The 14116-nt window shown below is 45.4% G+C and overlaps 1 long non-coding RNA gene across 1 annotated transcript; it reads right to left on the reverse strand.

The window, feature by feature from the left end:
• Nucleotides 1-6734: 6734 nt before the first annotated feature.
• LOC110740770 lies at nucleotides 6735-13650 on the reverse strand. The gene is made up of 2 exons (XR_002515885.2): nucleotides 8188-13650; nucleotides 6735-7003 (listed from the first exon to the last, which is right to left on the reverse strand). It is a non-coding gene; the product is annotated as an uncharacterized LOC110740770 (long non-coding RNA).
• Between the last annotated feature and the right edge of the window lie 466 nt (nucleotides 13651-14116).

The raw sequence follows: 14116 nt of genomic DNA on the forward strand, positions 1-14116 counted from the left end.
AGGTATGAAGAAGTGAAATGACTTACCCAAAGCGTTTCAACTAAAACCTGGTAGTGCTGGTATTTGAACCTAGGTCTGGCTGACCCCACAACTTCTTATCTGCCCTGCTGATCTGGTTTCCAGGATTCCAACTCTGTGTGTGCTACACCAGCCATCCAACCTGGCTTCCGTTGCAAAGTAGAAACATGGTCACTGGAGTAGACGGTGATCAAGACCCTAAATTCCTCCCTCTCCAGACCAGGCAGAGGTACCGGCTGCTGCTCTGATTGATCAAAGCTCTGGGCATTCCTGCTTGTCCAGCTTGCGAATTCTCAGGGTCTTTCGAGAGTCTTTTGTGAGGAGCATCCATATTCCTGTCCGGACTCAGCTGGCTGCTCTCCATCCATGAAAAATTTGATGTTTGACTTCCTGTTTGTGCTTGAAAAACAGGGCTGACTCTGGAGCTATATTTTATTTAAGCCAATAAATAAAATTTCAGAGGAGTGAGTTTTGGAGGGGTGGAGCTAGGGTGCTGGAAAAGCCTGCAGAGAAGAAACCTCTTCTTCCTCTACAGCTTTTGGAAAGAAGACAAGAGAGTATGTTCCTGTGGTAATCAAGGAAGATAACAATGAGTATGTATTGAGTCTTTCCCAAGTGCCAGCTACTGTTATCTGGAGTGTGGTTTGAGCATCAGGATTTTTTTAAAGCAATGAGGAGAAGCCAAGAAGCATACAGAGCCAGCTAAAGGTGCTCAGAGGAAGCAAACCTGAGGATCGAGGGTTGTTGGGGCAGGAGGTAAAGACAGTCTGTGAACAGGCAGTCTCTCTGACCCCTCAAAGAAAAAAAAATCCGCCTTCCTTGGCCTCCCAAAGTGCTATGATTACAGGCATGAGCCACCACACCAGGCCTCAGGCCAAGTAATTTTTGCAGAAGAAACTAGGCTTATCAGATTGCTCAAGCTTCGTTACACAAATGGGCAGAAGACCTGAAGTTGAACTGAAAAGGTTACACCTGTCCCCATGTGTTCCTTTGTGTGTGGGAATATGTAGGCATGAGTGAAGGCAGGTAGCATGAACACATGAGGGGCATGTGGATGAATGTGTGTGTGGTTGTAGGGACATTGCATGTGTGACTTTGTGTGGAAATGTCTTAGGTACGTATTTACGTATGTTTGTGTGTGTTGATCCATGTGTATACAGACCATAAAAGTATATCTCTATGGGCCTGGTGCAGTGGCTCATGCCTGTAATCCCGGCACTTTAGGTGGCTGGGGTGGGCAGATTATGAGGTCAGGAGATAGAGATCATCTTGGCCAACATGGTGGAACCCCATCTCTGCTAAAATACAAAAAATTAGCGGGGCTTGGTGGTGCGCGCCTGTAGTCCCAGCTACTCAGGAGTATGAGGCAGAAGAATTGCTTGAACCTGGGAGGCGGAGGTTGCAGTGAGCTGAGATCATGCCACTGCACTCCAGCCTGGCAACAGAGCAAGACTCCACGTCAAAAACAAAAAACAAAAAACAAAAAACAAACAAACAAACAAAAAAACACTGTATCTCTATGTGTCTGTTGAGGATATCTATGGGTGACTTTATGAGATGAAGCTTGTGCAACTGTAGGTACATGGAAACAAAAACATATGCATATGAGAAAGTATCTGAAGTGTTTGTATTTGTACGTATGAATTAGCCACTGTCACAATCATGCTGTGTAACAAACCACCCCAAAGCTTAATGTCTTACAACAACTAGTACCAATCCTCGGATTGGAAAACTTTTTCCATAAAGGGTCAGATGATACAATTTTAGGTTTTGTTGACCATGTGGTGTCTATTGCGACTATTCAACCCTACCCTTGTAAAGTGGAAGTAGCCGTAGACAATATATAAATGATGGGCATGGCTGTGATCTATTAAACCATTGTTTGCAAAAATGGGAATAGTTTGGTTTTGGCCCATAGGCTATAGTTTTCTGATCCCTGGTCTAGTCTCACGCCTCCGGGTTTGTAGTTTGTGGTTAATCTAGGTTGGGCTCATCTGGGTGCTTCTACTTTGGACTGTGAGTCCAGCTGAGCTGTTGTACACACTGCACATGAAGTTTAGATCTGCTCTGTGTCCATCCTGTGGTCCCAGCTGAAGAGGCATGCTCTATTTCTGGCAGACCATTGGAGACCAAGAGAACAACCCAAAGCTTACAAACATATTTAAACCCTCCTTAGATAACCATCTGCTAATGTTTCATTGGCCGAAGCAATTTATGTGATCAAGTCCACCATCAGTAGGTGGGGAAGTAAAGTAGGGCCACAGTGAGAGGCAATTATGTGATGAAGGGCATGGACATATGTTTTTAATGCAAACAGGATGTGACCTCTTTCTTTCTTTCTTTCTTTCTTTCTTTCTTTCTTTCTTTCTTTCTTCTTTTCTTTTCTTTTCTTTTTCTTTTCTTCTTTTCTTCTCTCTCTCTCTCTTTCTTCCTCTCTTTTTTAGGATCTGGATTTTGCTCTTTGTTGTCTGGTGGCTAGAATGCAATGGTGTTTATTAACCGTAAATCTCTGCCTCCCGGGTTCAAGCGATTCTCCTGCCTCAGCCTCCCAAGTAGCTGGGATTACAGGTGCCCGCCACCATGCCTGGCTAATTTTGTATTTTCAGTAGAAATGGGGTTTCACCATGTTGATCAGGCTGGTCTCGAACTCCTGACCTCAGTTGATCCACCTGCCTTGGCCTCCCAAAGTGCTGGAATTACAGGTGTGAGCCACTGCGGCCAGACAGGAATTTCAAACAATGATTTAAAATACTGCAACATGTATAAAGGCATGTGTGAGACTGTGTGTGGTGGGTTGTATGTTAGAGAATGTTTTGTATGTGTGTGGTTTTCAGGGGATGCATTTGTGGCCACATGTATGACAGAATATCTGAGGAGGATATTTAGAAGATGCCATGTACCTGAGAGGCTATGTATGTGTGTGCCTCTGGGTATATATTCATGACTATAAAGATGTCTCTGAATACATGTGTGATATATATGCTGGTGTGTGTGTGTGTGTGTGTGTGTCTGTGTTGGAGTGCATGTGGGTATATACGCATGGCTATAAAGATGTCCTTGGATGTATATATGTGCAGGGTAATGAGTATGCATGTGGGGTATATTTGTTGGGGGGGAGCGTGTGTCGGGGTACATATGGGAGCACCTGCACACTTCTCAGGAGTGTGTGTGCATATATTTGTTGGGGGGAGAATGAGGGCAGAGAGTAGGAGTGAGAGATGAGAGATGGCACATACTCCCCTTCCCCTGGCGCGGCCTCAAAAACCACTCCAATCTCACAACATGAGTTCTTTGTAGCTAAGATGAATTTTCTTATTTAGCATTTATGTGGCACTTTGGATCTGCAAAGTGCTTTACAATCAGTTTTATTAGTTGTGCTTGTGTGTTATATATAGCAGCAACCTCAGCTGCACCCAGATACTGTCTCCAGAGATGTGAACTGAACCAGGCAAACTTTATCCTCTTCCTCAAGCTTTGCCCATTTCCCGAGATAATATCAGCTTTGTGTGTGTGTGTGTGGGCGGGGGCAAGTATTAAAGTGGATTGGTGATGGTGGTGATGCTTGGGGGCGCTCATGTGAACCAGCCTTCTAAGGCTTTTCCTTATCCAGTGAGAAATCAGTGATTGTAATCACTGGATTACCTGCTTGCTCAAATTAGGGTTGGTGAATGAGGGGCTATTTGCAAGGCTAGTTTAAAATAACTTCCATTCTTGTGTTAATACACTTGTTTCTTGTATTTGTCCTGATTTAAACTCTTGCAATGTGGCTACTGACCTGCCTTAGTGTGAGTTTCCCCCAAAGTGGACTATGCAACAAAGACTTAGGCACAAAGAATTCATTAGGGAGGTGATTCCAGGAAGTATAAGCCAATCAAAGGTATAGTGTTGTGGGCAACTGTAGCTTAATTCTGCTGAGAAACCAGGCTTCAGAAACATTTCCTTAGAGAACTGAGGAACTGGGGTTCTTATCTACCCATTCCCATACCAGACTGGTTAGGGGTTGTCCCCCCGGATGTTAACTCCCCTACACATCTGAGTTGAGACTACTTGAGGCCAAGCAAGCTTCTCTGGAGTTGGAGAAGGTCCTCAGGTGAAGAGGATAACTGGACACAGTTGTTCAAGGTGGGAAGTTTCTGCATGGGGGAATAATCTGCTGCAGCTGCTGGTAAATTCCCATGGCTCAAAGGCAGGGGTAGGGATCAACACTGTCTGCTCTGCCCTCCTGCACCCTCGCGAAATCTTTTCTCAAGGTTGTAGACTCCATGAGCAGGTCCTTGCCTCAGTGTCCTCACCCTTTGCAGCAACTGACTGTCCTGGGACTCTTTGCCATCCTGGTTTCTCTGTCTCTCTCTCCAGCTGCTCCTTTTCTATTTCTTTTTTTTTTTCTTTTCCCCAAATGTGGATATTTCCCAAATATCTCTTTGTTTTTTCCTTGACCATACTCATGCTCACCAACATCCTATATCATGTGCTATATTGAAAGCTGTAATCATTGCCCCTCTCTCCAGTGCCTAGTCCTGTGTTTTTAGCACTGCCTCACTGAATAATATTCATCAGATAATCACTTGAGCAACTCAAGCTCAGCATTTCCAAATCCAACTCACCATCCTTGACCTACTGCTCAAATCAGCTGCAATCTTGCTTCTCAAGTGTGTTTCAGGGCCAGTCTCATCAGCATCACCTTGGAGCTTGTAGATGCAGAATCATAGGCCCACCACAGACCAAGTGAATCAGGATGTGTGTTTTTAACAAGTCCCTGGATGACTCGCGTGCATATTAATGTTTGATAAGCATTGGTCTACACTATCGATTCTCTTGATTTCTATTAATGGCACCAGGTTTTTTCCAGTTGCTCAGTCTTTCAAACTTTGCAATCACTTGAATCCTAGGAGTAAGTACTCACTAGCTTTCTCTAACTCAGGATTTTTGTCGGATCTGGGTCTCAGACAAGAAGTCATCATAATAATATAACTGGTATTGATATGTTTCAGTTGAATAAGTCCATATCAATACCATCACACATACAATTTCACTTCAATAAATATTTATAGAGTTCTTGCTCTATGGTTGGTTCCATGCTAAGCTGTGATGGTGTAATATTGAACAAAAGTCAGTCTTTATCCTCAAGGAGTTCACAGTTCAGAGGAAGCAGACACAAATAGACACAGAGAGAAAAAGTAAAGAATGCCCTGGAAACCAGAGAAACCCTAATGTAGCCCTGCACAGTCAGAGGAGAGTCTGAAAAGAACCAGAAGGATGAGCAGACCTAACTAGTGAAGGTGGGAAAAAGAAAAGGCTTTGGGCAGAGGAATGGTTTGTGCACACACTGGGCTGGGATTGGGGCAGGGTACATTGGAGGACTCTGCCCTGTTTGTGGCATAGGGGGAAATCACCTTACCTCTCCTGCCTCATTTGTCTCAACTCTTAATATGCAAACAGTAGTGCCTACTCCTCAGGGTCATTGTGAAAATTCAGTAAAAATCAGGACATTTTAGAACTGCAACTATGTGGTCCTTATAAATATTGATTGAATATAAATTGTCAGCAACCACAGCTCATACATTAATTATGGAAATAATAATCATGGTAGTGGATTGAATGGTGGTTTTCTCCCTCCCACAAAAGATATGTCCCCATGTCAAATCATTTGAATCAGTGAATGTAATTTTATTTGGAAAAAGAGTCTTTGCAGGTGTTATTAAAGATTTCAAGATGAGACCATCTGGAATTGTCTGAGTAGGCACTATATTCAATGTCAAGTGTCCTGAGAAGAAAAGGAGAGGACACAGGACAGGAGACAGGCCATGTGAAGATGGAGAAAGAGATTGGAGTGATTCAACCTCAAGCCAACAAATGCCTGGAGCCACCAGAAGCTAAAAGAGGCAAGAAAGGATCCTCTCCTAGAGCCTTTGGAGGGAGCATGGCCCTGTTGACATGTTGATTTTGGATTTCTCTAGAACTGTGAGAGAATAAATTGCAGTGGTTTAAACCATGAAATTTGTGGTAATTTGTACAGCAGTGGCAAGAAACTGATATACATGGTTATTGATTTTTGCACATCCTCTACCTGTCAGGTGTGGATTTCTCCTCAAGGATGTTTTGAAGTAATGCTATTATGCCCATTTTATGGATAAGGACTACTAAGTCTCATGGAGGAGAAGCAACTCTTGCTTGCTCATTCCTTCACTGAATATTGACTGGCCTCTTAGCTGACCAGACACTGGGGGACAGTCATGGGTAAAGATTTGCAGAGATCTCAGGGCTTATAAGTTTAGAGGAGGGAGGATGAATAACCATCTATACTGGGTTGAGTAGTGCCTCCTCTCCCCAAACTTATTTCTACCTTGGACCTTGGAATGTGACCTCCGCTGTGAAATGGGAGAGTTCCCTGATTCCCCTAGCAGGATGTACGACAGAGGTGTGGCTTGCCTGTTCAGTCACCCTGCAGCTCAAACCCCTAGGGGGAGCATGCAGATAGGCAGGTGCAGAGGCTGGGCAAGTGCTTTGGGCTCTTGGCCCCACGGTAGTGTCTAGGGGTGGGTGCTTGCAACCCTATTGTTACAAAGCTCTTTCAGCTTTGTCATCTGCAGATGGCTTGAGTGTTAACCAGCTAAATGGACCCTCTGCCTTATCATAAGGGTAGAGGGCCAATGTGACAACTTTCTGTATCCCGAGCTCTTGCCCAGTGTCCTAGAAGAATCAGATCACATAAGGGCTCGAAGGATGAGTGCAAGGTTTTATTGAGTGGTAGAGATGGCTCTTAGTGAGATGGATGGGGAGCCTGAAGGGAGATGGAACGGGAAGGTGATCTTTCCCTGGAGTCGGACTGCCCAGCCACTGGACTCTTCTCTGACCGCCTCCAGCCAAACTCCTCTTGGCATCCAGACATCTCTCCTCTTCTCTGTTTCTCTGCCATGTTGTTCTGCCATCTGTCTACTTGCCTCCTCGCCTCCTCGCCTGCTGGTCTTCTCTGGAGCTTGGGGTTCTGGGTTTATATGGGGGCAGGATAGGAGGCGTGGCAGGCCAAAAGTCAACTTTTTGGGCTTGAAAACAGGAATTCCCATTCTCATTTAGGGCCTCAGGTATCCAGGCTTGAGGGTGGGGCCTTTGCTGGAGAACCACCCTCTTCTACCCAGTGTCACCCTGTCTCCTGTCCGTATCATTTGTAAATAACATTACAGATATAATCAAGTTAAGACAGGTCATTCTGGATTAGGGTGAACCCGAATCCAATGACTGGTGTCCTTATAAGATGAGGGAAATTAAGACAGAGAGACACGGGGAGAAACCCATGTGACCATGGGCAGAGATTAGAGTGATGTGTCCACAGGCCAAAGAATGCCAGGGATGCTGGCAGTCACCAGAAGCTGGAGGAGGCAAAGAAAGATCCCCCCTGGAGCCTTCCGAGGGAGCGTGGCCTTACACACATCCTGCCTTCCAACTTCTAGCCTCTAGAGCTGGGAGACAACGCATACGTGTTGTTTTAAGCCATCCAGTTTGTGGTCATCTGTTACAGGAGCCCCTGGAAACTTACACGGCTTTTAAGAAATATGTATGATTGTACATGTGGAAAGCACAGCTTAGGGGGCTGTGGGAACCTGGGAGGGGGAATGGAGGGATGGGCAGGGAAGCTTCCTCCAGGAAGGCACGCTGGAGCTGAGATTGAGGGTGGGGCGGGAGTTAACTGTTCAAAGAGGGATGGGAAATCTGAGCCAAGAGGGAAGAACAGGTGCGAAGCCTCTGGTTTGGGAAGGACCTCGGTGCTGGAGGAGTGGAAGGTCAGAGTGCAGAGGGGCATAAGGCAGGCAGTGGTGGAGCCGTAGCCCTTGCGCCAATCATGACACATTCCTGTGCCCTGCGCTTCTGGTCCCTGGGTTCTATTCTGGGGGCTGCTGGGTCAATATGTCTGTGTGTTCTTCACTGGCTAGGTCTGCTCATCCTTTGGGTTCCTTCTAGATTCTCCCCTGACCCCCCACGCTGCCCACCACGCGGGGCGTTTGAACACGAGTTTGGAGGTCCTTGTTTGTCCTTGAACGCGGCAGGGAGTGGAGGAGGGCGCCGGGAGGAGGCACAAAAGCGCTTTGTGCGACAGCGCCCGACAGCTTCTCCGCCCGAAGCCGGCTCCGCACCGTGAATGGGCGGCGGACAAAGGCGTCCCCTCCCAAGTACCTGTAATTGGAGCGTCCACGTGCGCGGGCGCCGCTGAAATGCAAGGGACAAAAGGGAGAGGAATGGCCGCATCTTCCGGCTGCCCGTTGCTATAGTTTCCGTGGGGCTGGTGAAGGGGAGGGCGGTTACCAGGCAACGGGAGAGGGACCAAGACAAAGGGAGCCCGGGAGAGGGAGAGGTCTGGGGCAGGTGTGAGTGCGTGTGCCCGTGAGGTGGGGAGAGACAGAGGAGGATGCGGGAGAGACAGCGAGGACAGAGGGAGATAGAGAGGGAGAGACAGAGGAGACAAGAGAGAGAGAAATAATAGGGAGAGGGAGAGAGAGAGAGAGGGAAAGAAAAAAAAGAGAAGAGAGAGAGAGAAAAAAAAGAGAGAAGAGAGAGCAAGCGAGAGGGTCACATTAAAAAACAGCTAACAGAGGCTCATAGAGACAGACAGAGGCACGGAGGCATTCATTCAGTTACTGTGTGCCAGGCCTGTGTGCCTCTGGAGACAGGGCTATTGGCAAGAGAGACACCATCCCTGACCTAAGAACTCAGAGGCCTAGAGAGAAAGAATGGTTCTAGAGATAGAGCCAGAGGTAGATGCTCCGCTGCCTCCCCTGGGGTGACTGGGGCTCTCTCTCCAGGTGATTGTCTCCTGGAAGCTGGTGACTTACGGGTAGGGCATTCTCAAAGCCATCATACCCTTCCTCCTGACTCCAGACAGTGTCCACATGCAGCTCCACTCCCAGGAGGCTGTTGTACAAAGTGACTTCTGGTTGAACAATGCTCAGTCTCTCCCTAACAGCTCTCTTATGGCTTGCCAACTATGATGCTTGAATTTCCCACCATTACAGTGATCGTGGACAAGTTAACTCACTTAGTAATTATATAGCAACAAAATGCTGTTAAGCATGTTGCTCAATTGCTCCTATATGCTAGGTATTGTCAGCATTCTCACTTTACAAGAGTGGAAACTGAGGTTCTGAGAGATGAAATATTTTACCTGATGTCACACAGTTACTCAGTGGCAAAGCCACTAAGGTCTTCTGATCTCTAGCCTGATGTTCTTCCTTCTGCTTATATCCCTGTCTGGGCCAAGGCTTATATGTTTACAAGGAACAGAAGCCTACACAAATTAACTCTAGTGAAATGGGGGATTTATCAGAAGGACAGTAAAGAGACTCCTGAGACCCAAGGGCGGGAATCAGAGCTGGTTTTCACAAGAAACTCCACTGGGCATTACAGAGAGCTCAGAAGTCATGGAGACTATTCTTTCTCTCTCTTTCTGAGACCATCTGGTGGCTCCTCTCTGCTTCTGTCTGCACACTGGCTCAGTTCCAAAACTGCCAAAATGACCTTCAAGGAAGTCTCCTTTCTTTTCCAGTCTACATTTTTCAAGAGACAGCCTGATTGGCTCACTTAAATCAAGTATACAGTTCTGATCCAATCAATTCTGACCAAGGGTCAGGCCCTTAGCATACAACATGAGTGGCCAATTGACTTGTGGCCAGTTCTTCAGCAGGGGCTGCCAAAACAGGTGCCGTGGATGGGACAGACATCATGAGTTATCTATGTAAACTCACTCACTTCTATCCTGGGGATACCAAGAGTAACCTTGCCTGCCTTCCAGGGCTGTTGTAAGGAGCTCATACTTATCGAAGGAGTTTGCAAAGTGTTAAGTGCCACAGAAGAGCAAGTCATTACCTAGGTTAAATGGTGGTATCTGGATGACAAAACCATAGTGTCCTTGTTCACCTCCTTTGCCAAGATCATGGCCTGAGGCCAATGGGGCAGCGTGCAAGAAAATTGTTATTGACAAGGGAGTGAAGAAAGGAAGAGTTCAGAGGATAATTGAGCTAAAGTGTGTACCATGACGAAATGAAAATGAAGAGGAGGGTGTCAATCCTCCATTCTCTCACTCACCCATTTAATAAGCCCCATGAGCCTACAATGTGCAAGAAACTATACAAGATGATAAAGATATAATGGTGAAAAAGACATGACCTCTGTTCTCCAGGGACTCAAAGGGGGTGAGGCACCAGGCACATAGCCTGCAAGACACTACGTATTTTAAGATGTGCTATGAGAGAGATGTAATGGGATTAGAGGAGGTGGCTTAACTCAGACAGTAGCACCAAGGAAGGTGTTGTACCAAACACCTGTCAACTCCAACTGAAATGGCACTGTGCCCTGGAGACACTGAATGAGACCAGGGTTTAGTGGAGGAACTTAAATACAGGGACATTTGATGCTCAAATGATCTCATCTTTGGCTGGTGGAAGACTACTAAAGTTGGTCTTTGAGTTCTCTAGAAATAACCCTAATATATCAACAGCTTTCTCATACTTTGGTATGACAATCCTTTCAGACTTATACATTTTCTACTCAAAGCCAGAGTCAGCCATTTCTCCAAGGAGCTCTGACCTCTTTGGGTGGGAAAATGGTATTTGAGACCATAATCTGGGTGGTGGGAGTGCTCACTGCTCCTGGGTTAGTTATTGGCTCTAGGTATTTTAAGATGACAGTTAGAAAATGCATATTTTTTAGGAGAAAACATGTCATGAGTTTATACTGATATTTCTCATTCAAAATCAGGATACAGTGTTTGATCATATATCTCTTTTCAACTTAAAACCTTGATTTTTAATGTCATGAAATTAGGCACTCATTGCTTTATTTTACAATACAAATATATTCTGGAATTGCAATAACAATATTGTTACTAAAAATATCATTGAACAAAGATTATCAGCTAGCATTTATTCAGTTTCTGACTTTGTGCCAGGCATGGTACATACATCACATTGCTTAATGCAAAAACAAACCAGGAGGGTGGTAAGATTATCATCCCTATTTTGCTCATGAGAAAATTGAGGTTTCAGAGGTCACAAAGTCACAAGTCAGTACGTGATGAAGGCAGTATTTCAATCCCCAACTATCTGACTCCATTACTTTCAAGTACTTTGGGTTTTATTTTTTTTCCTCTTGTCTTTTGGCATTAAGAAGGTACCTGCTCTCTAATTGCATGGGCTACCTAGTTATTTAATACTCCAAGGATGACTTGACATTGATTATTTGAAAATGTATAGATGAGAAAGAGAGAGAGAAAAAGAGAGAGAGAGAAAAGGAAGCAGTTTACTGGCTCAATGTTATTGCAGGGAATAGAACATTTCTTGAGAAACATGTTGGCTCATACTTTCAAAGCGACAGATTATTGCTTTCAGTTTTATTAGCAGATGGATTCTGTTTAAAGGTGTTGAGTAGTCCTCCTCTGCTGCCAGATTGTTTTAAGTGGGGGAAGCAAATGGGAGGAGTCCCAAGGGCCTTGGGAAAACATATTATCAGGCACAAGCTTGAACCTACTGGAGAAGTTTTATAGGGGTCACTGGCTCCCCACCTTTGGGTGTTTGCTCAAAGCCATTTTCCCAAAATGAAATATCTTTTCTTTTTCACTCTGCTTGTGCAAATAATATTCAACCTCAGAGACCCAGTTTCTCTTTGAACCTTTCCTTGATCTTCCCAGCCTGTAATACTGTTCCCCTCTCTAAACTGGTTGTACTGGGTTGAATAGCATTCCCCCAGATTCACATCCTCCTGGAAACCTAAGAATGTGACCTTATTTGAAATAGGGTCTTTGGAGATGTAATTAGTTAACATGAAGTATACTGGATAAGGTTGGGTCCTAAATTCAGTTATTGGTCTCCTAATAAGAAGGTGCAAAGACACACAGAAAAAAAACAGCCGTTTGAAGACAGAGACGGAAACTGGAATGATGTAGCCACAAGCCCAGGAATGCTAGGGTTTGTCAGCAGCCACAAGAAGCTAGAAAGGAGCAAGCCAAGATTCTTCCCTAGAGCGTCTGAGGGAACATGGTCCTGCTGACATCCTGAGTTCAGACTTCTAGGCCCCAGAACTGAGAGATAATAAATTTCTGTTGTTTCAAGGCAGCAGTTTGTGGTAATTTGTTACAGCAGTCCTTGGAGACTAATACAGCACCTAATTCAGCACTGCGGGACGAGGGCAAGAATGGAAAGTCTGGGGTGAATTTTAAAGGGTGATTAGGATCCTCCTAGACCCTAGTGGCCAGTGAGAGGGAATAGGGAAAGGGCATTCCAGAAAGCAGGGGCTAAGTCCAGGAGCAGAGAAACTGAACATAGCCCAGGAGAAGAGAAACAGATTGGGGGTAGGCAGGCACCAGCAATGCAGGGGCAGCATTTCTAGAATGATGCAGGACAGGTGTGAGATGAAGCTGGGAAGGTAGGCAGAGGCCAGATTCCTCAGGGTCCCAAAGTCCACATGAGAAACTTCAAGACTTCGTGCAGACACCAGGGAGCCCTTTGAGGCATGTAAGCCAGAAAGAGACACAGCAGTCATCCTGAACTTGTCTGGAGGTTGCAGAGGGTGAGCTCAGTGTAGGACTGATTTCTTCTCCACATTGACATTCAGTTTGGGTCCCACAGAAGACATGAAACTTCCTCCTTGGGTGGCGGCCCTGCCTCTGGGTCACCTCCAAGGCAGGCCTCCCATGGAGGTAGTGTTCATGGAGCTGAGTGTTCCTCCAGCTCCTGTCTTGACTCTATCAGACACTGCCTGGAAGTCCATCCAGCTGGCAGCCACTGACCTTTATTTAGTCATTTCAGAAGGTTCAGTTTTAAACTTTCTATCCCAGAAAGCTGAGGAGAGGCCTCCCCCAGCTTCTGCCAGTCCCCAGCCTAGGGCCCAGCTGCTGTCTCTGGAGCACAGGGAGATCCACGCTGTCTCCAAGGAGACCAAGGGATTCTTTTTTTTTCTTTCTTTCTTTTTTTCTTTAACTCCCCAGACCTGCTTTAATTGGCAGTTCCATGACCTCCAGGATGCACCTGGCAAGGTACTAGGATTCCTTCTTGGGGGTTGGGGGAGTGAGGCAAAGAGGAAGGAGGGCTGGCCCAGCCTGCTGGCCCCTGGTTTAGCTTTCTGTCCATCAGGTTTAGCCCTAACTTTGCCCCTCCCCCAACATTTCTCTCTCTAATTCTTGAGTACCTCTCCCCCCACCCATTCCCTCTTCAGCACACCTGCTTAGATATTGGTCAAAGGGAATGAGAGGACCTGGGATTCTCATGGCAGGTGGAGGATGTCTGTTAAGTAGACCCTATAGCTTCACAGAGTACATCCCACTGGTTACGTGAAGAGGCTCTGGAGTCATTCCCCACATTGCCACGTTCTAGTTGTGTGACCTTGGCCAAGTAGAACCTCTATGTGCCTCAGTTTTCAGCTCTGTCAAATGAAGATAAATACCCACTGCCTGGGGCTGTGGAGATAATTACAGAAGAGAATGCTTGTAGAAGGCTTAACTTAGTGTCTTGCATATCGTAAATGAAATAAATGTGAATTAGCCTTAATAAGTGTGGCTGAATAAAAAAGGATGAGTTCATATCCTTTGTAGGGACATGGATGAAGCTGGAAACCATCATTCTGAGCAAACTATCGCAAAGACAGAAAACCAAACACTGCATGTTCTCACTCATAGGTGGGAATTGAACAATGAGATCACTTGGACACAGAATGGGGAACATCACACACCAGGACCTGTCATGGGGTAGGGGGAGGGGAGAGAGGTAGCTTTAGGAGATATACCTAATGATGAGTTAATGGGTGCAACACAACAACATGGCAGGTGTATACATAAGTAACAAACCTGCACTTTGTGCACATGTACCCTAGAACTTAAAGTATAATAATAATTTTAAAAACCCCCAAAATGTGTTTATCAAAAAGACAATGTATATACCTTAAAAAACTACAAATCGTCATTTGAATTTGTTTCTATTTTTATTTTCCAAGTTTTATATGATCACAACATATAAAATAAACATTTCTATTATAATTTAAAAAAAATAAGTGTGGCTGCTTTTATTTATTTCTGGGAATGAAGGATGGTTGAGTGAGACTGGCACTAAGAGGCAAACAG

This window comes from Papio anubis, chromosome 9 (assembly GCF_008728515.1).
Source record: "Papio anubis isolate 15944 chromosome 9, Panubis1.0, whole genome shotgun sequence".
Lineage (NCBI taxonomy): Eukaryota > Metazoa > Chordata > Mammalia > Primates > Cercopithecidae > Papio > Papio anubis.